At 41.3% G+C, this 27,363-nt stretch overlaps 1 protein-coding gene across 2 annotated transcripts in view; it reads right to left on the reverse strand.

Annotated features, from left to right (window-relative positions):
- Arhgap24 (Rho GTPase activating protein 24) overlaps positions 1–27,363 on the reverse strand; it is a 416,575-nt gene that overhangs the window by 141,091 nt on the left and 248,121 nt on the right. The window lies entirely within an intron of this gene.

Here is a 27,363-nt window from a genome sequence, read left to right on the forward strand (position 1 = left end):
CAATTTTGTTATATGTATATATATTTCTGATCTTGACTGATGTATTATGATTGTGTAGTTCATTTTAAAAATGTAATGTATAATTAGAAAATATAGGTTGTTAATGGATAATATCGATAATAGTCAAGCTTGTAGTAATGTTAGTCTGATTTTCTAGAAGTGCACAGATATATTTCAGATAGACATTCATATCTTTCAAAGACTACAGAACATGGCATTTAATGTTTTAATAACTTAGGACTTTTCATGACAATGAGACACGTCTGCTCCTGGCAGCACCAATCTACTTCAAGAGGAAGATGGGCATCGAAGAGGCTCCTTATGGAGTTGGTTAGTCATTTGGGCAAGAAACTGCTCTTGCCTGGACTGTTGTATAAACTGGACACAGAGAACCTGCAGAGAGAGGACTGCTGAACTTGCCTAAAGGTGAGATGATATTTCGGAGTTCCTGATTCATGAAAGAGTCTGCGAGACATTCTGCAGGACACACCAGATAGTGACTGAATTGCCTTTGAAATTTCCTGCTTCATGAAAATGTCTCTGGATATTATGGGCCTGAAGGCTGAAGATGGGTGCCCCAACGATACAGAGGAACTTTGGGTGACTGTCCAGGCAGCGAGATGTCTCTGTCATTTCTAGAGTTTTGGAAGTTGCTTACTTCTTGTTTACTTAGGTAATATATCCTTCTGGAGTCTTTGATGGAGTTAAAGAATGAATAGTCGTAGTTATAGTTTTCCATTATTATGATAAAGATTTAGTTATAAATATTGTGACTGTAATTCTTGCTTGATAACTGTTTTGTTATATGTAATTTTACTATGTTAAAATGAAAGCCTTTCTTTTTTGTTTAAACAGAAAAAGGGGAAATGATGGAGGAGGGTTATCTGTCTATTGTGTTATTTTCATTGGTCAATAAAGAGACTGCCTTGGCCCCTTGATAGGACAGAAAATTAGGTAGGCGGAGTAAACAGAACAAAATGCTGGGAAGAGGGCTATGAGCCAGACACCATGGAGCCAGCCACCAGGTCAGACATGCTGAATCTTTCCTGGTAAGCCACACCTCGTGGTGCTACCACGAGATTATTAGAAATGGGTTAATATCAAGATATGAGAGTTAGTCAGTAACTAACTCTCTAGAGATAATGGGCCAGGCAGTGCTTAAATGAATACAATTTGTGTGTTGTTATTTCTGGGACTAAGCTAGCCATGCAGGAGCCGGGCGGGATGAAAAGCAGGCCTGCCCGTAGCTCCTTACTACAGTGGTGGGTGGTCAAAAGAGCTGTAAGAATCAATTTCCAAAGCCACTTAACTGGATCTGAAAACGACATTTTATAATTCCAGGGGACTGAGCTCTGTGACTGAACCCAAGGCCTCTAGTCACCATGGCACAGAGGCAGCAGGGTGCTCTCATTTGGATGATATGCAGGGTTAGCACAGGGCATCTCAACAAAGGACTTGAGAATTCACTAAAGAAACTTAACACAATTCTAGTTCTAATGGTAGAAAATGAGGCTCAGCTAAGATTAAATAAGAAGTGAGAGAGTCTCAGCTTTGGTTATTCAGCATCCTGGTGACTTAAATTTCAGGGTTTGACTTAAGATAATCAGAAAAGCAATAGAACTGTTCAGTAATAGGGCAGTAGCACAGTGAAAATTGCTGTTACAAGCGCACAATTTTTCACATGCCAACAGCTCCCTGTTTTGAAGACAGCACCTCAGCGCTAGGTGAACACATCATCGACCTTGGGTTTCACTGATTTGGTTGAAAGGTCATGTAATTCTCTAAGAATAATATAAGGTGGGTATTCGATTAAGTTAAAAATGCATCCTATTTGTTTTGTTTTCTATTACATGAAAGATGGTAAGCTTTATGAAGATTGATGAGGACTTGGGAAAATCCATATGGACTCTAAACAGCTTATTTTGTAATAGCCATGAACTTTCTCTTAATTAGTCCCTGAATTATGTTAGCTAGCATTCTCGTTTTGCAAATAGAAATTTAAAACTAGAAACAATCCAAGTGAAATAATCAGAGCAACAACAGTTCAATAAGAAATCTGGTAAAAGGTTGACTTATTAAATTCTCATTTTTTTTTGCTTGTTTTAGCAGATCACATGGAGTTTAATAGCAAAGTTATCTTCTTGAATCCACAATGAAACCTCTAATTTTAAAAAAAAACAAATTAGCTTTTTGGGGAGGGACAACTGGTATACCTGAGGTAAAGGTGGATACCTCAATTGGATTGTTTCCTATGTCTTTTGCCTTATTGCTTCCTAAATCCTTCCATCACATAGACATCAACAGTATAATCTTAGCCCATGTAATTCATGATGCTCAAACATTGCTGCTGAAAAACATATTTTTACCAAAGACCCTGCTATGTATCTGGGTTGCAGTGAACTTTAACTTCCTTGATGGAAAGCATTTTTTTGTTTCTAAGAAGAATGTGATAGAGCACTGTAGCATGTCTTGAGATCTATCTCAAGTCTTCCATATTTTCATTCTACATGGATCAGCAGTAGACAGGGGCTAGCACTTGATTTAATTTACCATTTCTTTAGATCAGGAACAAAAATACTCAACTGGAAGGAGGCCTTGAGATTGAATCAGCTTAGAACAAGTGTAGCTTCTAAATAAGAAGTGACTGAGGAACTCAAAAAATTCTGGGCAGGGAGCATTCCATCGGGCAGGATGGTGGAAGGGAAAGAATGCAATGCTGCCTCGGCGAGAGGCTCCTGTGTCCAGGGAAGGAGCCGTTGGGAGAGAGATGGCTCGGTGGGTAAGAGCCCTTGTGATGCAAGCCTGGAAAACTAAGTTAGTTGTCCAAACTCATTTAAAAAATATGGATGTGGTGACGCATTTATAATCCTAAATTCTTTACAGAAAGATGGAAGGCAGAGAAAAGATGATAAGAGACTTTCCAGGAAGCTCTAGGGCCAGCTAGAATGGAGCATATCGCGCAGCAGAAACAAGATATTGCCTCAAAGAAGGTGAAAGGGGAGAAATGACGCCCCAGGGTTGACCTTTGACCCTAATATGCTCACCCTGGTATAAGAGTGTGAACATGTATCCACACACACAACCTTGCTTTGTATTTTAAATAAATATTCTCCTACTAAAGAGAAGAAGAGGAAGGGGGACAAGAAGGGTGGAGATATTGGGGTTGGGAATGGTCAGAAAAAGGGCCTCAATTTAGGATAGAGTAAAGCCTTTCAACCTTATCTAGGATTCTGTGATTATGTGCAAGGTAGATTTTTCTAGTGAGACTATTACATTTCTAAATAGTTCTATTAATTGTGGAGTGTTTGAATACCTGTTGGTTATGGCCAACCACTTCGTGAAACTCAAAATAAGTTTGTGAAGAGCATGATAATTTAATGGGTGCTAATAGGACATTAACAAAAGGCCAAGTGGGAAAGTCTGAAGTTCAAGGAATTTCCATGCTAATGCAGTCACACACCTGGGCAGAGCAATGCAAACCAGAAGTCACTTGCTGCTCATAAAGCCACCTCAACAGCAGGAGAATCATTCCTGATTAAGACAAGTCGTAATATAATCCCCACTCAACACAGCTGAGGGGGCGATTTTACATCTTCCTGTTCCAGATGGTGCCGTTTCATCAGCACTCCACTCCTCAGCGGGCTCGGTTAATTAAAGTCCTTACTGACTTAATGGCAAACTTACGTAGCAAACATGACTCCATAACAGATGCCAGGAAATGTATCAAAGCAATGGAATATCCAACTTGACAGTGCTCTGAGGGCTGTTCCACATGAACCCTTGCAGGACCTTAATATCACCCTACCCCAGCTTTCAAAGAGGAGGCAAGGAGAAAGGGTCACGGTTGGGGGTGAGGAGAGCAAGATTCTTAGCCCAGGTCTTTTTGGAAGTACTCTGGAAGGACAGGCACGTAAGGATTGGGGCACAACAGCAGAGTCAAAGGCAGAAGTATTAAGATGATGCATGGTTATGGGACTCCCTGAATGGCTCACCGCAAACTCTTTAATCAGCTGTATGCAGGCTATAAACTCGCAGCTCGAATAAACTTCTCTCTCACACCTTGCTCTTGTTGGGTCAGCACAGAGCTACAACTGAGCTGGCAGTCTATTTTAAGCAGAGATAAGAAAGAATGGATTAGGAGGATCTGTTGATTAAACAGCAAAACCGCTGCAGTGTCTACCTCCCAAAGCTCCAAGAGGCTTTGAACCAAAACCTGCAGAGGAGCAGATCTTGTCTGTTCTCTGGAAATTTCATGTTTTTGTTCTTAAGGTAAGCAAGGAAGCACCCCCAATGGCTAGAATAGAAAGCTTTCACTAGAATAAAATAAGATGTAATAGCAAATGTTTTGAAACATATAAAGCCCTATAAGGACACAAAACATTTTTAAAAATTAAATAATTGATGCTTCTCAGAAATCCCTTAAGTAACAGATCCTGATTTTGTGGTTACAAGTTTTGGAGACTAAAAATCTAGACATTCTTGAAAGACTTTTGGGAAAATTAAGTTCGAACACATGAAACAGGAAGGTGGACACAAATACATTAGTTTAAGAGAAGCATAGCTGGGTGAGCTGAGATGGAGTTACTGAAAATACTCTCCAGGTGTGGGTGTCAATGTGCCGTTCGGCCCTGTACCTTCTGGCCTCCATGCTTGGGAGGAGCCTTGGGAAGGAGGGATACATCTTAGGACCGACATAAGCCCTGTTTTCGTTAAGAAAAAGGTTGTGAGCGTGAAACTTCCCTACTGCCACAATATTTTCTACCATTTAGAAAGCCGACTTCCAAATAATTCTTAGTCAAAACTCATTCTCAACTTGCTTTTTCCTGTTTCCGTAAGCCTAACGTCTTGTCAGCTCCACTTTGAAGTAATTTCCTCTTCGCAAAGAGTTTGCAAAAGCAACGCAGAAATTTCATCTTTTACCTACATTTCCATAAAGATAACATCTTTGAAAATCAGAAAAAAAACTGATTCCAAGCCAGGAATTTAGCATTTCTGCATTGTGTTGGGGTTTGCTAGATTTACATGCATTAACTTGGTTGGGGTCTTATTGGTTTTGCTTTACGTGAAGGGAATGATGCACAGCTCTACTGAGTAACATCAGACATGCTGAGCTGTGTGAGCATCGTGTGAGCCGGATCCGGAACAGCTCCATCACCTCCTGAAGAGTTCCCATGCCACCTCTCCAGGATCACACCAACCTGGCACACATGGGTTCCCCATCACAGCAGTTCCTGCATCCCAAGGCTATACAAAATGGAGTCACTCTGTATAGGATTCCTGCCACCTTTTCAGTCAGCAGAGCATTTTCTTTTGGTTTCCGTCTAGTTTCCCCCCATGCATCAGCAGGTGCTGGGGCTGCGGCACAGGTGGACTGCTATTGCGATGGGAAAACAGACATCAGCAGGGTGAGTAGGGCGTTCCTCTTTGAAAAATTACATGGTATAGCGTCATGATTCTATTTCAGAAGGCACCTTGGATTCCAAAAAAATACCCATAGTAAATAAATGTCCTGGATTTGATTAAATGAGGTAATTCTTAGCTTTAAGACCTGAAACTTTATAGAAATTACTTTAAGAATTAAGTTCAACTAAGTGTAAGGCACAGTTTTGGAGCATTTCAAATTCTGGAGCTGTGTTCACACCACGTGGCTTTGGCCTATCAGTTTAACATGCGAATAGGATAGGGATGTGGATGTGAATAAGGATGGGAAAGGACCAATACGGATCCCCCACCTTGGCCACATGGATTGATTTAAAGATGGCATGTGATACAGGCCAGGCAAATGAGCCACACAAACTTAATTCTTGGATTTCTTTGTTGTATTATCTTCTATGGATGAATTTGTTCTAACAAAATATGGAGCTAGCCAGCCCAGGATAAACCAGTACAGAGCAAACACATTGAGAGACAGAAAAGCAAATTGAAACCTTGAATCTGGCCACCTTTCTCTAAACCAGTCCTTTCTGTACTTTCTGGGAAAAGAGGTATGGTCCCTTTAAAACATTTCCTCTGCCTTCTGACATCATACTAACTACTGCCACTAGAATCCTTAAGAGAGACATTACAGAAGAAAATGGCATCTGCTCTGCAGATTCCTGCAGCACTTGTACCTTCTCTAATGCTCAATTCTCCCATGCACTATAAATAAGAAAGCACACTGTACACAGGCATATGTGCATGCACACACAGAGCACACAGATGTGTATACACAGCATACACATAAACACACAGCACACAGATATGCACACATATACATTGCACACTCAAACACATAGCACACAGAAGTGCATACATACTCAGAGCACACAGACACTCACCCATGCACACTCTACATGGACATGAAGATGCACAGTATACAGACATGTACACATACTATACACACAGACATATGCACACACACTGAACACAGATATGCACACACACTACACAGAAATGCACACACTACAAACATTAATGCGTGCGCACGCACACACACACACACACACGCACACACATACACCACCTCTCTCACTCTTTCTCTTACACATGAATGCACGTGTGCTTCCTTAGGGCCCTGCAGAGTGCCCAGCTTCTTCATTAAGGCTTTGCTGTGAGCAATGGCCAGAGTACTCAGGCACTAGAAGGTCTTTCCTGCTATCCCTCCTGCATGCCTTACAGTATTCTCAGTGTTACACTACCAGTGAACGTTCCCAACATTCTAGAGGGCAAAGACTCATTTCAGTGATACATAGAGGAAGGCTTTCCAGAATGTTCCATAGGCATAGCCCCAGCGAATTTTGGGATATCTAGTAGGCCAAGGCACACCTTCTCAGTGAAGCCTAGACGTCAGTCTAAAGAATGGGTTCTCACCGGCTGCTCGGTTCACCACGGCAGAAGCGGTCTCCTCACATTTGCCACTCTGCTACTCCTTTTTCCCACCACCCATCTCCTTGATTCTCAACCAGCCTGTTGAGGCTATGGCCCTTTATATTAAACTTTCCCTATTCAGGTTGGTTTTTCTCTTCTGATTGAACCCAGAGGGAAATTTCATGCCCAAAGGCTGAGAGTCTCATGGACATACCCTTTTCATAGTCTAATAAATGCCACTATTTTTTTTTAAAAAATATTTATTTATTATGTATATCATATTCTGTCTGTGTATATGCCTGCAAGCCAGAAGAGGGCACCACACCTCATTACAGATGACTGTGAGCCACCATGTGGTTGCTGGGAATTGAACTCAGGACCTTTGGAAGAGCAGACAATGCTCTTAACCATTGAGCCATTTCTCCAGCCCTAAATGCCACTATTTTATAAACGTTAGTTACACTTGCATTTTTTGAACTGAAGACGTTCTGACAAACAAAGACCTATAAAATTAGTAGGTAGACTATGATACAATAAATATTACCTTCTAAAACCCATAAATACAGTTTTAAAAGTAAGTCTGAAGGCTGCGGAAATAGTTCAGATGATAAAGTTCTTGCCTCCCAGGCATGAAGACCTGAGTTTTGGCCCCCAGAACCCACAGCAAAAAGAGCCAGGCATGGTCACTTGCAATCCAAGTGCCACACAGTTGGAGAGAGGAAATCCTCGGGGTGTGCTGACTGGCTAGCCTAGTTTTACAAGTTCAAACCAAGGAAGAGTCTTTGTCTCAAAAAGAGTGGGTAGAAGCCGGGCAGTGGTGGCGCATGCCTTTAATCCCAGCACTCGGGAGGCAGAGGCAGGCGGATCTCTGAGTGTGATGCCAGCCTGGTCTACAAGAGCTAGTTCCAGGACAGGCTCCAAAGCTACAGAGAAACCCTGTCTCAAAAAAAAGAGTGGGTGGGGCCTGAGGAATGACACTGGAGGTTGTCCTGCAGCTTCCACATGCTCATGTGTACACACACATGAAGATGCACACATATGTGAAAATGGATTTTCTATTCCAACTCTTACACAAATTCAAATTCTTACTTGCACAAGAATAATATAATTTTAGCTTCAAATTTGTCCTCTCTCCATATTCATATACATATACATATATATATGTATACACACACACACACACACACATATGGAGTAAACTTTACATTTTGATTCCAGACTGTTTTCTAAGGAGCATGCTTCCTGCAGAATGCCCCATTATATTCAGTCAAAAACCTTGCTCCCAGGGAGCTGATAGTAACCATTCTCCAATAGTGAATCAATGGCATTAAGGCGACATTAAGCAGTTAATGTTTTTATTGATCTGGAAACTATTCAAGTTGGGCTGCATGAAAAGATGAAGACTTAATGTTAAATATAAATAAATTTGGTTGAATGTTTTTAAGCAAAAAAAAAACCCCACAGTTATTTTTAGCTTGAATGTTATGTTTTTGTTATTTTATGTGTTTATAGAAGTCGGCTGCTCTCCTCCCACTGTGCTAAACTGAAGTAATCTCTCCTAGTCTAGAAATAGAGATGAGTTTTCAATTATAAAAAGCAAAAATAATGAAGTCAAATGGTCACTAAAAGATACTCTAAGAGAAAAAGTAACATGTAAGTTAGTAGTTTTTTTTTTTTTTGAGACTCTGTCTGTCAAAAACCAAGAAAGGCCATACCAATTTGGACATGGAATCAAGGCCACTGTTGTTCACAACTGACTTCTAAGCGACAGAAGCAGAAACACTGTAGGCAGAATCTGGCACTAAATTTAGGTCAATGCATATTTCAAAATACAAAGTATTGACTAAAACCCTGCAAGTAGAACTATGAGTCCTAGTTGAGTGTCGCCTTCCAACTCTGATCTTTCTACAGAACACTAGGACTCTGATGCAGAGAGGAGGGGCCTGCCAGGAGCTCGTCTGCCAGCACGGCACAGAGCGAGGAGCAGTCAGCTCCCATTGAGGTCTCAGCCCAGACCTGGTCCATAATTGATAGAAGAGAAGCAAAGATGATGATATGACCCAGAGTTGAAAACACTATGATTTTTCTCACCTGATATCTCAAGGTTGGATGGGTCTGAGAAATTCCAAATAATTTGGATCATAGGTCTTGCGAGCGGATTTGGGACGCTGCAAGGGGTTGGACTATGATAGACATTTGGTGACTATTCTTGGAAAAATGAGATGTTAAGAAGTAACCTGAGCCACAAATGGTGGCACTGAACTATAAACCCTGTACTTGGGAGGCACAGGCAGATTATGAGTTAGGGGCCAAAAGACTGCACAGTTAACTCTAGGCTTTCTTGTGATACCACCTCTGTCTCTGTCTTTGCCTGTCTACACAAACAAATGTAGGCATACACAAACACACAATACACACTACACACAAGCACACACATACACACACAAACATGCACAGACATACATCTCCCGTGTACACACAAAAAAACTTTAATGTGATATTTGAAACAAAATTTGAGTTTCTAAAACTTGATCTTTTTGAAACAGAAGGACTGCATAGTTTCTTCTGCAAGAGGAGGCTGCGCTGACTGAAGTTTACATCAGTACACATGGGAAAAACATCTGCACACTTGTCTTTGTTTGAGGTTTTCTTAACATAATTAACATTGCCTGGAAGTTATATGAGAGCTGGTGAAAAACTAAAACAAATAAGTCAGACAGGAGAACCATCTATACCTGTGGGAACCCAGAATGACGGAAAAGGACACAGTGGCCATCATCTGTACTGACATTTACACCTGAAGTGCTCCCTGGGTGATGTCATTAGACCACACAGCAGCATAGATCCGGAAGTGTTACTGTTCCCTGATGAAGAGAGCGAAACAACAGAACCGAGGCCTAAATATTGTGCACTTGGGCATCTGGCTTTAACTATATTTTTTTTTACAGTCTACAGCCAATGACCTCCTCTGAGTAAGAGAAGGGTGGGAAAGAGGGTCAAGAGGGAGAACTTGTTATTGTATTTTCTTGCTCCTGAACCAAGGCTGACCTCTTTATGTGAACTTTGTATGAATTTACATATCAACATACACATAAATTCTGAGGCAGACACCATTTTCAAAAATATTAGAGAATGAGGCTGGAGAGATGGCTCAGTTGTCAGAAACACTTGCGATTAGCTCCCCTTGCCCATTTCTGGGCAGCTCACAACCACCTGTAGCTCCAGCATGAGGGGGATCTGATGCCCTCTTCTTGCCTATGGGGGCACACACCACACACACACACATACACACACACACACACACACCACACACACATACACACACATAAAAAATAGATGAAATAAATCTTTAAAAACATTAATGAGTACAATGTTATGATGCACAACCAAAGGAAATGACGGTGAGAATTACGGCTACCTGTGCACTTTGTGGGGACAGCTGCAGTCAGGTCCCATTGCCAACCTAGCAAAGAATCTTTGACGGATTCAGTGTTGTTTCCACCCAACACGGTAGTCCTTCGGCTATGACTGTGAGGAATAACCTGTGAGGTTTATGTCAGTGGATTCTGTTGTCACTCATAGAATGTAACATTCACAGAAAACCACAGGGATACAAGCCTGGTGTGATTTGTCGAAAAGATCACATGGTTAAGGCGAATGAGGTGACTCAAGAATCAAAGGGCTAGCTCATCAAACCTGGTGACCGGAGTTCAATTCCTGGAATCCCCATAAGGCAGAGGGAGAGAACAAACTCTACAATGTTGTCCTCTGGCTCCCACACACGGACAGTGGCATGGCCCTTCCCCCAGACATCACACACAATGATGATGATGAGGAGGAAAAGGAGGATGGCAATGAAGAGGAAGAACACTTTTTTTTTTTACATACTGTGAGCTAGCATTTTGAAGATAGCATTGGTGTGGGAAGTCTTATGTTTATGTGTTGCTTTTATTGGTTAATGAGTAAATCTGTTTTGGCCAGTGGTTTAGTAGAATAGAGCAAGGCGGGAGTTCCAAGCAGATAGAAGAGGAAAGAAGGCAGAGTTAGGAGAAGCCATGTAGTCGCCCACAGGAGACAGACGCACTAGCACCTTGCTGCTAAGCCACAGCCACGTGGCGATACACAGATTAATAGAAATGAATAAATTTAAGATACAAAAGTTATCCAGAAATATGCTTAAGCTATTGGCCAAACAGTATTGCAAATAATATAGCTTCTGTGTGATTATTTTGAGAATCTGGGCAGCTGGGAAATAAACAAGCAGCCTCCACCAACATGGCATCATATTTTAAAAGTATAATATACTAGAAATATATTTTAGCTGATAAATATGATGATATATTTTGTTTATGCTATAACAAATAAAGCTTGCCTGATGATCAGAGTACAGAGCTAAGCCACTTATTAGCCGTAGAGGCCAGGCAGTAGTGACATGCACCTTTAATTTCAGCACCTGAAAGACAGAGGCAACTCTGGGCTCAACAAGATCGAATCTGTCTAAAAGAGAAACAGAGCTCACACAAAGGTGATCCCAGCACTTGGGATCCCAGGCCTTTAATTCCAGCACTAGGGAGGTGGAGACAGGAGTGATACAGCTAGGCAGAGAGAGGAATATAAGGTGGGAGGAGGCACGACTCAGTGCAGTATGAGGAGCTGCTTGAGCATGCAGTCTGAGGATTAGTAGGGATAGGAGAGCCTTTTGGTCTCAGCATTGGTAGCAGTAAGAACTCTAGAGGCTGGTTGGTCACTCTGCTTCTCTGATCTTTAGGCAAGCTTTATTTGCTATAGTGTAAACAAAATACCACCACAGATATATTTTTTCCCCTGTGGACTTTATTCATTACTTCACTAGCTACATAATGTCATAGAAGAGTGACTGAATACACCAGAGAATAATCTTCAGTGGTGTGTACCATTTATTTTCACTCCACTGCTTTGTCATTTCTGTAGAAGTCTGCCAATCTCTGATAGCTGTGAACTGTATCATAAAATTGTTACTCCACTATCTTGTACAACTCTTTATACATCAGGAAAGTAAAATAGCAGACAGATACTTCAGTAGATATAAAGGCTTTCTTTTTTCTTCAAGTTGCAGTATGAACAGCTTTACGCCCTCTGTGTTGTCATTATTAGACGGTTGGTTTAGCTCCCGGGCATGAAGAATACCGTCTCCTGAAGAAAATGGCAGGAGATATATGATAATATGTACAGTGACTTCTTCATTCTTCCCAACAAATCATGCTGTTTTCTTCTAGATGAAAGCCTCAATAATTTACCTCTGAAATAATCTTATTTCTTTTGGATGTATAAACAAGGCATTCTGTTATTTTGAAAGAATAAATAACCCTAATCTTCTTCCCTCAAATGTATCACTAGAGACAAAAAGAGACTATACAAACTAAGGGTCATCATTTATAAACTTTAAAGACTTTTTTGGAAATAAAATATGATCCAAGAATTTGTCAGGTGCCATTAATAGAACCAACCAAGGAGTTATTATCCTGCCCTTTGAATATTTTGTGGGAAATAAAGTTTAAAATTTCCACTAGCCCCATTTTGGTTCGTCTGGCTGTGTTTTGAGAGCCTAGTGACCTCCTCAAAATATTTTACAACCATGGCCAGAAATCAAAGCACGTATCTCTAAGAAAATAGCTTAGGAAATCTCAAGATACAAGATAAACTCAACTATGTTTCTATAAGGATTCCATCATGGCTCATCATAAATGTACAAGTCAAACTATAGTTGGCATTTTTTTGAAAAGCATATTTTAAAGAGATATTTCAGACTCAAGTATGTGATTTAGTCTTACTAGTTAGGCAACTTTATCCAAGTAAGCCCCATACTAGTTTGTTTTCCCACAAGAAGAAGGGGACGGATGGCAGATACTGTGACATTCTTAACCTCATCCTAACAATAACGATTCGTTCTTTAAAAATGCCTGGTTTTGTGTAAGTGGGACCCATCTCTGCTTCTTTTGTATCTGTCAACTCTGTTTATGTAACTGTCTTAATTTATGATTCCAGGGAAAATATGCCTCTACATCAATGATAATTATTTCAATATTAGAAATAATAAGTTTCCTGCATACAATGATATTTTCAAGCCTAATTAATAAAAAAACATTTCAAATATTAGTGGATAGTTACAATTTGTTGATGCATGACAGGGGAGGCAGAGAGATCTTCAAGTTGTATTATTGCAATAAGTCAAGCAGATGTCCCCCAAACTTCTAGATAGGAGCTCTACGAGCTCTTTGGGATAAGGCATTCCCCATGAAAATACAGCCAACAGTGTGTGAGGAGGAGAGGTAGATGTATTCTCTGAATGAATTGCTTTAGGGAACAATATCCAAATATGACCTCAAAATCTCTCAAAAAAAAGTTGTGTGATGCAAAAGAGAGGTTTACCAGATTAGATGGCTAACACTTTAATTTGTTCTAGATGGGGGAAATCATTTTATTGTGGTTTGTACAGAGGTTTTTACTGCATAGCAGAATGACTTTAGTCAAGATTTACCTTCTAAAGGAGCTGAAGAGAATAATTATAATCTTCTTATCACAAAGAATTAAATACTTGAAATTACACTTATGGCCAATGCCCTGATTTGATCATTGTACAATGCAAAGCTGTATTAAAAGGCAACACTATTTTTATACAATGCTGCAATTGTTATATTTCAGTTAAAAATGAGATGTTTGAAGGTGGTTTATTATACAGAGCTGAGAGAAGGCATTAATGGAGAGAAGTCAAGGGAGAACCCTGCCTTGTGAGACCTGAATGAGAATACATACATGAAGATATGTTCCCCATTCCCCTTCTTGATTAATTTAGGACAGTATGCTTTTGACCCTTGGCTCTTTTCATTTTAAAATCATTCAGGTAGGCCCAACCCTTTCCTGCTTTTGATTTACAGAATCTGTTAGTGAGTAGAGAAAGCTGAGAGAGCCAGGAGGACAGGGCAAGTGAGAGGAAGGGCTATGATCTGGGGCTCAGGGAAGCAGTTTTGAAGGTTTAGTTAGATAGGCTTTGTAAAATTAGAATAGGACATTTAGAATTTGAGATTGAGAATTTTTAAAAGATATTGCCGTCCACCATGAACTGGAGCATATGTTACACACTTCAAAACTTCACTGGATAAAAAACAAGCTCCAGCTCCTGGGCTTCTCTGAAGCAGCTCACAGACGATGAGCTCCCCAGGGGCTCGTTTTTACACAAGTGGCATTACGAGCCTCCATTTTATTTCTGGGTCTTCCATTTTAGGACGTTTCCTCAGGACCAGACTCTGAGCTCTCTTGATCCTGATAGCCATGATTTAGACAAAGTGGTTTTGAAATGTGTCAAAATCTTTTTTTAATGAGAATATGATGTTAACTCTTCCCATATTTGTATTTTTATTTTAAAATTATTTGATGATTAGAAACGATATTTGAGTCACTATTAGAAACAGTAGAATCTCCACCTTGTTTATTCTCATTTTCATTTCCAATGTCCTTATTAAGAGTTTCATGGTAAGTTTCTATCCTTTTACATTATATTTGTTAAATGTGTTTTGTTTAATGTATGTTCATATACCACCATGACTGTGAACTATCATGTGGGAACTGGGAATTGAACCTGGGTCCTCTAGGAGATCAGCCGATGTGCTTAACCTCTGAGCCATTATATACAAATGATCATGTATTCTTTGGTATCCTTTCTAGTTCCTTGTAACTCAAGACCAGTCCCACAGTGAGCTCACGTCATTTCCATAAGACTGTCTGCTGAGTTCTTCTGAGTGATTCATGATCTACACTGCACATTTCTGGCAATCTCCACCGTTACATGTTTAGTCAAGCTTCCGTATCAGCCACATGCCTGAGGTAAACAACAGAGGAAGGATGGATTCAGGCTTGTGGTTTCAGAGGGGTCAGTCCAGCATGGAGAGATGAGGGTGGTGTGAGGTCCTTCTGTCTATATGTTGCTTTATTGGTTAATGAATAAAGAAACTGTCTTGGCCTGTGATCGGGCAAAAGAACAGAGCTAGGTGGGGAAAACCAAAGTGAATGCTGAGAGAAAGGAGGCGGGGTCAGAGAGACGACATGGAGCCACCAGAGACAGATGCTGGTCAGAACTTTAGCTGGTAAGCCACAGCCACGTGGCAATACACAGATTAATAGAAATGGGTTAAATTAATATAAGAGTTAGTCAATAAGAAGCTAGAGCTAACGGGCCAAGCAGTGACTTAATTAATATAGTTTCTGTATGATTATTTCAAGTCTAAGTTAGCCAGGCAGCCAGGAACCAACAAGCAGCTCCCTTCTCCTACATGAGGGTGGCAGCACAGCTCACACAATAGCAAACAAGGATGAGAAGGAGATCGTACTTCCTAGATAGCTTTCTTTGTTCCTGCTTTTAACCCATCTGGTGGCCAGCCTATGAGATAGAGACATCCGCTTCTAGGGTTGGAGTTTCTCACTTAGTTAATTCTCTCTAAATACTCATCCACAGACATACTACACCAGTACTGCCCTGGTCTATCTATAGGCATTTTTCATTCCAGTCAAATGGAAAATCAAGAATAAATGTCATAAACCTTTTCCTGTTGACCAAGGTTTCTGTCCTGCACAGACCCATAGCCATTCGGTTCCAAAGAAATACACAGAGGTCTACATTAATCATAAACTGATTGGCCAGGTAGCTCAGGCTTCTTATTAACTATTATAATTTATATTAGCCCCAAATTCTTATCTGTGTTAGCCACATGGCTTGGTATGTTTTTCGGGGAGGCCATCATGTCCTGCTCCCTCTGTGTCTGGGTGATGGCTATAGACTCTTCCTCTTCCCAGAATTCTCCTGTTCTCGTCACCCTGCCTCTATTTCCTGCCTGGCTACTGGCCAATTAGCAGTTTATTAAATAAGTACAAGAAACAAATCTTTACAGGGTAAAACCATTGTCCCACAGCATTCTACTTGGTGTTTGTTTTCTTCTTAGCATAATTGGTCTTTGGGTAAGGAATTGCCCATGCCTCAACTATTGACAGAGTACATGGTATCCAGACTGGATAAGCAGTACACAAAGAAAAGGACTTCCAAACCTTGCCAAGGCAGGGTAAGATGGTTCTAAAAATTTTTCTTCCTCTTAAAATGGTCTGTCAGTGACACTAGGCCTTAGCCAAAGTTGGTTGCTTCAAGGCTGTAAATGAGACTCTGGGTGATTGCTCAGGTAGCCAATTGTCTATGTAATACACTGCTCGACTCAAGTAATATATATTATCTCCATTCTCAGGCCTTCAATGGGGTTGAAGATTAGATAGTCACAGTTCTCTTCTTCTTATGATTTAGGCAAGCCTATTTCTGATGCAAGCCTTAGACCCTTTGGAATAGAATGTTTATTAAAACATTTATCATGTGTTCCTTGCTTAATATTATTAATGTTGGTTATAATTTTATACTTGATATCTTTTCTTATTGTATATAGTTTTGTATTGTGCTTGGATTGCTCTTGTTTAGACAAAAGTGGAAGGTGATGGGGAAGCTTTGTCAACCAATTATCTGTAAGAGGTGGGACCAAGTTAGGGTTTTGCCTTCTGGGACCCGGATGTGCTCTCTCTGTGTGGTTCCCTTACAAGCACTGCTGAGCTTGGACTTCTCGTTCCTGTTTTGTGAGTTTACCCCTACTAAAAATTAAAAATATAATTTTTTTTATCTTTTAGCTAGCCTGGTTAGATCCTGAACTGAGTTAGTCACCATTTTTCTATACAACATTAAAGAGTTTCTTGTTTGTTTGCTTCAGTGTTGACTTCTGGGCTGGTCAAGGTGAGTGAGCAACAGTTGTATAACATGCTTTGTTTCTGACATATCAGCGGTCCAGTTTAGGTCAACAAGGACCTCGTTTTATCATAGGCACCCAAGGACCCTAATATGTGCTTCTAGAGTCAAAGCACAGAGGAGGGTAGGTAATGACCTGACAGAAACATCTAAACTCCTGGGTTGTGTGTAACATTTTCCTTCAGCTGTGCTAAAGACAAATTACTCCAAAGAAGCGGGAATGTAGTGGTCTTCTGTGCTCGGAGAGGTGAAAGCTGGAAATAGATGGTAAAGGCAATTCAAAGCTGCCATACTCGTTAATGCATATGAGTTCTTATCTGGAATCACATCCCAAATCCTAGTTACTTATTAGATGCCAATATTTAATTTTTTAAAAAGACTTTTATTTTTAACTATGTGTGCATGTGTGTGTCTGTGTGTATATTTGTACATGTGAGTCCAATGATCATGGAGGCCAGAGAGGCACTGGATCTCCTGGAAATGGAGATTCAGGTGATTGTGGGCCTTCTGCCATGGGAGCTGGGAATTGAACACAGGGTCCTCTCTATGACCAGCAATTGCCCTTAAAGGCTGAGCCATCTCACCAGTCTGAGATGCCAATATTTTATAGCCATGCCTTCTAATGCCTTAGATAAGACTTTAGTTCTCTATACACATATTAGAGCCCAAGAATCTCTACCAAGGACTACACTGCTGATAAGACCACCTGACAAAGACCCACAGGACCCACAATATAGACTTCCAGTTCTAGCCCCACTTACTGGAGACAACTGGCCTCACAAATCAGACTCCTAATTTCTCTACTGTAACAAAGGCTAAGCATACAGCAGGGTTTTATTTTGTTTTGTTTTGATTTTTTTTTTTCCATCATTGGATTCTCGGCAAGCTCCATAAGCCTGGTCCTGGCTCCTCACAGTCTTCAGTAACAACGAACGCTAAGTGATTCATGGTCAAATGCTTTCTTTAGCTATTTTAAAATTTCATTTTTTTTCCCATCACAGTTGAGAAAGAGCAAAATCTTATGTGAAACAGTCACACTAGACTTGGCTCAAAACAAAGGCTCTGGCTAGAGAGCCTGGAAGAATGCTTATTCGGTATTCCCTAGACTAACATACTTCTCAGCAGAGACAAGAGCATACACTGTAGCCATGGAAAATCTGGGAAAGCAAAGTGCTTGAAAATACCGTTTACACTACATCGAGCTGGAGCCCACGCAGGCAACGTAAATCTTTCCCATATGTGACGACTGCTCGCTGCCCGGCTTCCAGTCCTAGAGACGCACGGCAGCTAGCCAGAGCTCCTTCTTAACGTCTAGCTGCGGCCTGCAGCTGCTGTTATGCCAGCAATTGCAAGGACAGCTCTCTCATAAGCTGGAGAGATATTTCATTTTGAGAAGAGCAACACAATGAAAATTTGCATTTCAGGTACAAATTGAAACCATTTTCATATCTCCGGCCAGGTCTAAAACCTAATAAAATTAAATTGCCTTTAAAATTGTAGATCCACTAAAACTAGAGTTGGCCACAACATAAATGATGTTGAACTCTGACTCGTATCCTAAACGCTCAACGTTCTGACCCAGGATATAGTGACATTCTCCACTCAGTCAAGATCTATGGCACCAGGGTCATTGGTGCTGTCTCATACAGGACATGAGGCTTCCTAAGAGGGGCAAGGCGGCCAGTGAATGCCCACATTTCCCAAGGCATTTGGTTGACTTTAAGTAGGGTTTCTCACAGCATTGTTCGTGTGCCATCAGCATTGAAATCACCCAAAGCCTTTGCTAAAGTGCACATCCTAGAGTCCCCTCCAGATGAGCTGGACCAGATGCTTCAAGAAAGGGCAGGGGAAATCTTCATTTTAAGCTGTTTGGGTTAATTTCATATCTAATTAAAAGAAAACCCCCAATATACCCAGATTTATTGAGGACAGTGGAAAAGGACATGTAAAACTAGGACTTGAGAAAACAAGCCAGAAACACAGGTGGTGAGTCAGTAAATAGTCCTACGTGGGTATTAAAGTGGGGCATGCACCAGTATGGTGGCGGTGAGGAAAAGGCAAACTTGGGGTGGCCCTGGCGTTCTCAAGGGAATTCTTCCGTACCCCTACCTAGCCTTACCTCTCAGAGTGGGCACTGGTTCTCTGAGAATGCAGCGGAGTAACTGGCACTCTCTTCCCACCTGAGGGCTTCGGTAGCCTGCCCCGTACCCCACAAGGACAAACTACGGTATGCGGGCAGCACGTTCAGCTTTGCTTCACTTTAATTCAGATTTCACCCTGGGCTCTGTAGGGTTAATTATCTTCCAGTTCTATTGTCAGTTGAAGCTTTGCTTCTTGTAGATTTAGTTCTTGTCAGTTTCCAATGTTCAGTTATTGGTGAGCGCATGTCTCACTCTTAAGTAGAGGAAAAAGGCAAGCAAACCACCATCACAACAACAACGAAACCAGTCCCACTCCTAACCCCACCTGTCTATTGACTGGCTTTATGGGGCCAGGCTTATTTAGAAACCCCTTTCTTAACCTGCTGTTGAATTCCAGGGTAGACTCATGTTATAAAGCAACAATTGTGTAGAATGATTGGGTTAAAAAAATAGCTTTTTTTGGTGAGTGTTCCTTAAGATAACACCAATAAGGCATTGATGTTTTGGGAATCATACTTTTGATGAAATGGAAAGGAAACCGAGGAACCCTTCTGAGTTGTCTAAAATGATGGCTGTCCTGTGGGGTCAATCTCTTTATCCCTTCATCTCACTCAGACTTTACACACTGAATTTTACATTTGGTCTGTTAAGCCCCGAAATCCCTGTCGTGCCGAAGAAAAGCAAGTATACTTTGCACTTTAGAGAAAACTGTAAGCTGTTATTTCAACACCCTAATTTTCTATGTAATACAGACTACTAAAAGTAGCATGTTTAAGTTGAAATACTGACATGCTGAAGAATGAACGTTGGCTCTATAAAATATATTCTTATTCTTTTTTCTACCACAGGCTGAAACTCAATCTAGGAATTCCTTTTAACTGAGCATTGTCTGGTATCAGGAACATAGATTGCTCTTTCTACATCCTGAGACAGGGAAGGTGCCAAGGTATTCAGCCTTGGAACACATGGGTATCTCTGGAATTCAACCCACAGACCTGAGTCCTTTCCTTTAGCTCCCAATGTCTGGCCACCTGCAATTTTAGCTTGGCCTGTTCCTGTTCTACTCGAGGCTGCCCACAGGGCAAGGAGTAGCCTGGAGAGTATTCTGGACATGTCTGCTACGATGCTTATTTCTAGAAGTTTTGTAGCATAAAAGCATTAAAACTTGATTTAAGGTTTTCAGCCTCTGCGTCCTCTATAGGAAGAGGTTCACGGTTTCCTCTGATGTTAGATTAGACTGCTCTGCTCTCTGTTCCCCTTCTGCCTCCCATGAATCCCAGAGGCAGGACATGGCAGAACATGGGATTTACTTAGCATTCCACTGCCTTTCAGCATGTGCTATGTCTTCATCTCCCCTCTGATTTTCCTATGTCTCATATACCATGTGTTTGTGGGGTGGTAGCACACCATGTGCTTGTGGAGATGTAGGGAAAAAACTTCTCTTTGTTGTTGTTGTTGTAAACTTTGAATACAAAGCTTTTTTAAAGGAGGCTGACTTTTTGAAACTCAAAGAGTACAAACAAAACTATCTCAAACTCCAAACTGTTATTACAGAAATATACAAAATTCCTTTCTGAATTGTTCTTTTTATAGAGAAACCATTGTAATAAAAAAATGAGATGTGAGCAAAGCCAATGGAGTGGATTTGGTCATCCATTAACATTTCAAATCATTATTGAACATTGATGATGAATCCGTTATCATGTAATGGGACAGCAATTGTGGCACTAGGAAGATCTCTAAAGCAGGTACACTTAAGGAAACACTGAAATGATTGCTACTTTAGTGAGAAACTAGAATCAGTAAGAAACATATATGTAAAACAAGACACCGAGCCACCCTGCTACTCATTTTTGTATAAATATCTATCAGATGGGATACACACCAATTTGTGCCAGCTACACTAGAGCAATATTGAATCTCAGTTTTTAAGATCTACTTTTTAGGTGCTACCCGACCCATTGATCATCAAAGATTTAAGATAGACCTGATTATCCTCCCAGAATTTATGGTCCAGCTGAACAAGGACAATGGACCAGACAGTAAGCCTTGACCCAAAGACAGGTCTTGGCAGAGCTCTAGAGGAGAGAAGGGGACAAGCAGGGCTGGGGACAGTAGCTCAGAAGTAACAGTCTCTAGGAACACAGGATCTAGGAATGGTCTACTTTGAAAAAATAAAATCAAATAAAATAAAACCCCAAACCAAAGCAGACAAAAACAAGGTACCATCTGTGTGTGATAAATGCCATGGGAAGATGAGGAGGTGGAGACCCATGTCTTTAGGTGATAAAGAAGGCAGAGACAGGGACAGACACTCCTGAAGAGGGGGAAACACTCACTATGGACTCATGGCAAGTACTTTATCCTTAGCTACTCTTCCCTGTGTCTTTTGTGTGTGTTTATGTTCATAAAAACAGAACTTCCATAACATAATACTGATATTATTGAAATGTACAAGTGAATCTCTGGCATGGTTTGCAGTACTCCAGAGAACTCTGTGGTAGATTAGAGGGTTTGCCTTGCAGTGAATCAGACTTCATTATGTTATATACATCAGGAATTCCCATCCCGGACCCTCAATAAGTTTAAAGTTCAGCAAACAGGGCATAAATGTCTCCTATTCCAACCACAGCTTTGTACACTATATTCTGCACGTCCCCAGCATGGAAAGATGGGTGGGAAAGGAAAAATAATTCCCTGCTTATTTCTGTTGTAAATTTAGGACTGTAAGTTAATATTCCAAAACTCGATAGTATGTGTGCAAAATCCTTACAGCAGAAAACCATTCCAAACGTATATGCTCATTTAGAGTTCAGATGTACTAGTTTGATTGTTTCGAGCAGTAGAAATAAATGAAGACTTAGTTATTATGATTTTAAGATCCCTATCCCACTTCCCCACCATGATTATGCAGCTTGATACGACAATCATCTACAAACTGATTAATGAAATAAATAGAATGCAGAATTCTAATGCTCTGGAAAATTCCAGTTCCTCTGAAGGAAATAACTATAGTGATCTCCAGGAGGAAGCACTAAATTCACAACAGCCTCCAGGAAACACAACCTGGAGACAAGGACACAAAGTCGTCCTCCAGGAAACACAGACTGGGTACCAGGAGACATGGTCGTCCTCCAGGAAACACAGACTGGGTACCAGGACACATGGTTGTCCTCCAGGAAACACAGACTGGGTACCAGGACACATGGTCATCCTCACGGAAACACAGACTGGGTACCAGGACACAAGGTCATCCTCCAGGAAACAGAGACTGGGTACCAGAAGACATGGGCATTCTCTTTACCCATAGATCACGTCACAAAAACTTAACTACCCTGAGACTCTAGGACAAAATATAATGAGGAGCTTAAGCTGTTGTGGGATATTGTACACTGTGTGAAGATGTGTCACCGTGGCTGGTTTAATAAAGAGCTGAGTGTCCATAGCTAGGCATGAGGAGCAATAGACGGGACTTCTGGGCATAGAGAGAGAACTCTGGGAGAAAGAAGATTACCAGCCAGGGACAGAGAGGAAACAGGAGGTGTAAGATAAAAAAAAAAGTAAAAAAGCCACACATATTAATATAAATGGGTTAATTTAAGTTGTAAGAGCTAATGGGATGAGCCTAAGCTGAGGCCTGGTTTTCATAGTTAATAAATAAGTCTCTGTCATTTTGGGAGCTGGCTGGTGGGACAGAGAAACACTCATTACATTAAGCTCTTACACTGAATTTTACTTTCAACTTAAATCTGATTATGATATCCTATGGAATTCTTTTTAAATTATTGTTTGTTTACATAGTGTGTGTGTGTGTGTGTGTGTGTGTGTGTGTGTGTGTGTGTGCATATGTTTCCTATATCTCAGTGTGTGGAGGTGAGAGGCCAACTTAGAGAAATCAGTTCTCTTCCATCATGTAGTAGGTTTTCCATTTTGGCAGCAAGTGCCTTTTCCTACTGAGGCATCTCACTTACCATGAATTCTTAAACCCAAACTAGTAGAAACAGTCTGTGAATGGGGTTATGAGGTGTCAAACTGCCCCAGATTGGTGAGCTGGCTACTCTGCTTGCTTGTGTTATGATTTTTAGATTGAATCATGAGCAAGAAAGAAAGCTAATACAAATACTGAATAAAGAAATGTTTACTTGTGCTGGTTGTTAAAAAGAGAAATAATTTTACTTTTCTTGCTACTCTCTTCTTTGAAGATTTATTCTTTCTTTGTTTTACATATATAAGTGATTGTCTGCCTGAATGGCTGTACACCATAGGTGTGCAATGCCCATGGAAGCAGGAAGAGGGAATCAAATCCACTGGAACTGGAGTTACAGATGGTTCTGAGCCACTATGTGGGTTCTGGGAACTGAATGTAGGCTCTCTGAAAAAGCAACCCCTGCTCTTAACTGAGGAGCCATCTCTCCAGCATCTGTTCCTTTTCTTGGAAACAATTCCCTGAGATCCCTTTTCTCAAAATGAATCCTCTTAAGCATGGCTGCCTAAGTGAATGGGAGATGCACAGAGCATAGGAGCAGACACAGAAGGGGTGGGAATCCAGTAGCCTTACCAGTCATCAATTCATCTACTTTTAGATGAGGAGGCTGAGGCTCAGAAAGACTAGGGTCTTACATATGTCCACTTATGTGCATGTCTTAACAAGACCTCAAATAATGAAATTCAACTCAATAGCCTTTGTTCTTGTCAATGTAGTAAAAAGTTATTGAGATGTTTTAGTTATATATCGGTCCATTCATCTATCCATACATCTGTCTGTTCATCCATCCATCCATCCTTCCATCCATTCACCAACTCATTCACACACCAATCCACCCATCCCTCCACCAATCCATCTATCTACCCATCCACCTGCCCACCTACTCACCCACCCACTCATTCATCTACCTATCCACCCATCCACTTACTCATCCACCCATCCTTCCACCATCTTTACTTTAAATTGACACACATGTAGTAGACGGTGGAGCGGTATAGAAAGACTTAGAGAAAGAACAGTGATGAGCCACTAACCTAACAAGAGATAATTAAGTTTTCTGCAAGGTGGTGGCCATGGGAATAAAGAGAGAAATGCGTCAAGAACATACATTTTTAAATGCTATGGTAAGTGCATAGTGGCTCATACCCTTAATCCCAGCACTTGGGGAGCATAGGCAGGTAGGTCTCCATGGAGTTTGAAGTCAACTTGTCCTTCACAGAGTGGTATTGCAATCCAGGCAAGCCTACATGGTGAACTCATGTTAACAAAACAAGACAACCTGTGATATTTAGTGTCTGCTCTCTAGGGTGAGAGAGGAGCCACAAAACGAGGGTTGGTTTCAGTGAGGAAAGCTATGGAGAACACAGCACTAGTCCCAGGACATCACTTCAGACTTTAAGTTAGTGAGGAAGCAGGCCAAGCCCATGCAGCGGAGCTGACGTTCATTGTCCTGCAGAGCAGGCATCCTGATACCGGGAAAGCACACACCAGGGAGAGAAGCCCTTCACGACAATTTACGTAAAGCTTAGGACAGGTTTGCTGGGTAGAAACCCAAGCTGGTGGCACTGAAGCTATGGGACTGTATGAGAAGGCAGAGAAAGGGAAACAAATATGCCCTGGAGACAAAGAGAACCAGGGACACAATACCCCACACTAACAGGCAGAATTACAGCAAGGAGCCCGGCAGGGAAGAGCATGAATGGCGAAAAGCAGAAGGCACTGACAAAGGAAAATCCCTGCTAGAGTGGTGGAAAAGCAGAAGGCACTGACAAAGGAAAATCCCTGCTAGAGTGGTGGCTGACTCAACCATCCTGGCAGCCCTCTCCAGGTAACTTTGGCTTTGTGGTAGATGTGCACACTTCAAAGCATTGATAGTATTAGAGACAGGTGAGGAAGCTCACACAGGATGCAGAAATATTTGTTGGAACTTGGGAGAGAGTATGTGGCTGAGAAAGCTGATTGTTTTTTTTAGAGGCCTGAACATCAATTGTGCACCGAGGAAAGCAAAGGTGCGAGTAGCAAGGCACAGTTTGTGAAGCGAGTCTTGGGTCTGTCTTCAAAAGCATTTTTGTTTAAAAGTTCCACAAACACCAGCGGCCCAGGAAATGCCTTAGCAAATGTTCATTAGCAAAATGACAGCCATTTCCCAAGTTCCCATAGCCTTCATCTGTTTATCACTCCTTGTGTGAGAAAGACCTCTGGCATGGAAGCTTGACCGCTTCCTTGGAGGGAAGAGAGAACCTTTCCTTCCCCTGGGAACTGTCAGAGAAGAGGGGACATGGCTGACTTCTTTCTCAGACTGAAGCAGATGATGCTATCCTTTCTGTCCCGAGTGAACGCATCCCCTCAGACGGAACTCATGCGAGATGGAGAGGCTAAGAACAGAATAGTGCACAGCTCTGTCCTGCCTTCTTCTCCAAAGTGTGTACAATGGTACCAAGTTTCCCACAATGTCTACAAAAGTAAACAAGATGAGAAAACCAAAATACCAGACAACAAAAATGTCCCCAGTCTACAATTCTGCCTTTTAAACAGTTAACTTCAAATTCCATGATGCTTTTTATTCATAGAAAATTTAAAATTCCAAATGAACTCTGGCTAATAGCAGTTTTATAAGTTTATACCAAAATCTAAAAAAGAGTAGGCATTTTACTGTGACTCAATGGCAGTCTCTTCTCCCCTAACACCCTCAGGAAACCTCAGCGTCAAGTATGACTGCTCATCAGGAAATGGTAAGTCTTGTTTCCTGGACTCTAGCTTAGGAGGAGATGGATCCCAGGGCTTATGGAGAACCCTCCCAGTTTAAGCTTGACGGGACCATAGCAGATGTTCTCCATGAGCACAAACCTGCTTTTGTTTATGGAGATCAGCCTCTTTCCTTCCCTTCCAGTTCAAAACCTTTATTCACAACGACTTTGACTTTTTAGAAATTTTGCCTCATGAAAACTGAATTTCAGGGAAAATGAGCTCATGATAGAAAAGTCCAGCTGTGGTTCATACTTTCAATGCTTTAAACCTATGCTTCGACTGGGATAATATTTTCCTTCCAGCAAAGTCTTTCTATTTATCAAACTCAAGTTGGGAGCAGAAGCATGCAAAGATTCTGGACAGCTCCAATCATATGCAGGTCCAAAGTCACATTACACCCAATGGCTTTCCCCAGGGCACGGCCTGGAATGGGAGATGTTGCCACCAGCCTGGTTCTGGAGGAAGTCGTGTGACCAAGTAATTGGCAAAGGATTCTGGGAATGTTTGAACTGATAATAGTCATGCATTCATACAGCCCCTTTGTTGGCCAGTGCTTTACTACTTTGTTTATTTGGTGCGTGGGGTGTGTGTGGGTATGTGGGTGTGTGTATATGAAGACAGATGAATGAAAATCATGATTATCATTCCCAAGACCATTGAGAAACCAGTAACTCAGCTTTGTTCTGGAATACAACAGAAAAATGTTGGAAAGTAAGAGAACACATATTGTCATATATGCGACACACATGGCTTGTAAAGATGACTTTATGCCAAGTTTTTTCAGTTCAGAATTCCCTTAAGAAACCCAAATCGTCGTCCACACAGTTAGCCTGGTAGTACCCATTTCTTTCCCCCTACCGTGTGGCCTCCATACGGAAGAACAGGGGCACTAGCGGCACTTTGTGTCTTTAGGGTTCCCCACAAAGTCAGATTATGCTCTGCTCAGCTACGCACGCATGTGAGCAGCGCGCATGTGAAGGAGCTTAAATAAAACGCTTGCGCTTGATGAACATTAAATCTGTCCCTCAGGATTAGTTACTCCCTGATTTCTCAACACATACTTCCAGAAACTTTATAAAAAGGAAACCAAACAGCACTCTTTTTTTTTTTTTTAAATCCAATGCAGGGATGTGTTCTGTGTTCCAGAACAGCCTCCATGGCAACCTCTACTACAAACCACAGCTACGAACTTGGGCTTGAGCCAAACATCTCCCGAGCACCCAAAATAGATGTCACTGTGTCTGTGCCCTTTTCTCAGCAGAGAAACATAACGGCCTCTCAGTCCATCCGTGTTTTCATAAGCTTGCGTGCTCTGGTTTGTTCTTTAGGTTGGCAATCATAAATAATTAATAATTATGGAAGAGTATTTGAGGTTGTGGGGGACCTGCTAGAGATAACACAAACTATTCTGTGTGGTAAGAAAATTCATTATTTTTAGATGGACAATGCACATAGAAATAAAAATAAAACCTGAAAAACAATACAGGGATTCAGAAAGTGCAGCAATTATGTAAACTTTCAATAGAGTAACACCCTTGCACACAGTAGGACGAACACGAGAAGCATCACTGTGCTACTGAAAAATGTGATCATGTGTCCCCATGCTAATGCCGAATGATCTGGGAAACATCGAATTTCTTTTAGTCCCCCCTAGAGAGACATAGAACCATACAGAAGATTCCAGCGAGGTCAAGATCTGCCAATGGCCGACAGGGTGCTTTTACAGGCAAACTTGCCAACTTCCCATGTCAAGAGTCCACGTCTCCATTTCCTGTGTCTAGGCTAGCAGCAGATATTTCAGCTAGCTGGCCAGGCCTGGGGTTAACAGTGGCGCT

The sequence above is a fragment of the Myodes glareolus genome, chromosome 8 (genome assembly GCF_982192425.1).
Source record: "Myodes glareolus chromosome 8, mMyoGla1.1, whole genome shotgun sequence".
NCBI lineage: Eukaryota > Metazoa > Chordata > Mammalia > Rodentia > Cricetidae > Myodes > Myodes glareolus.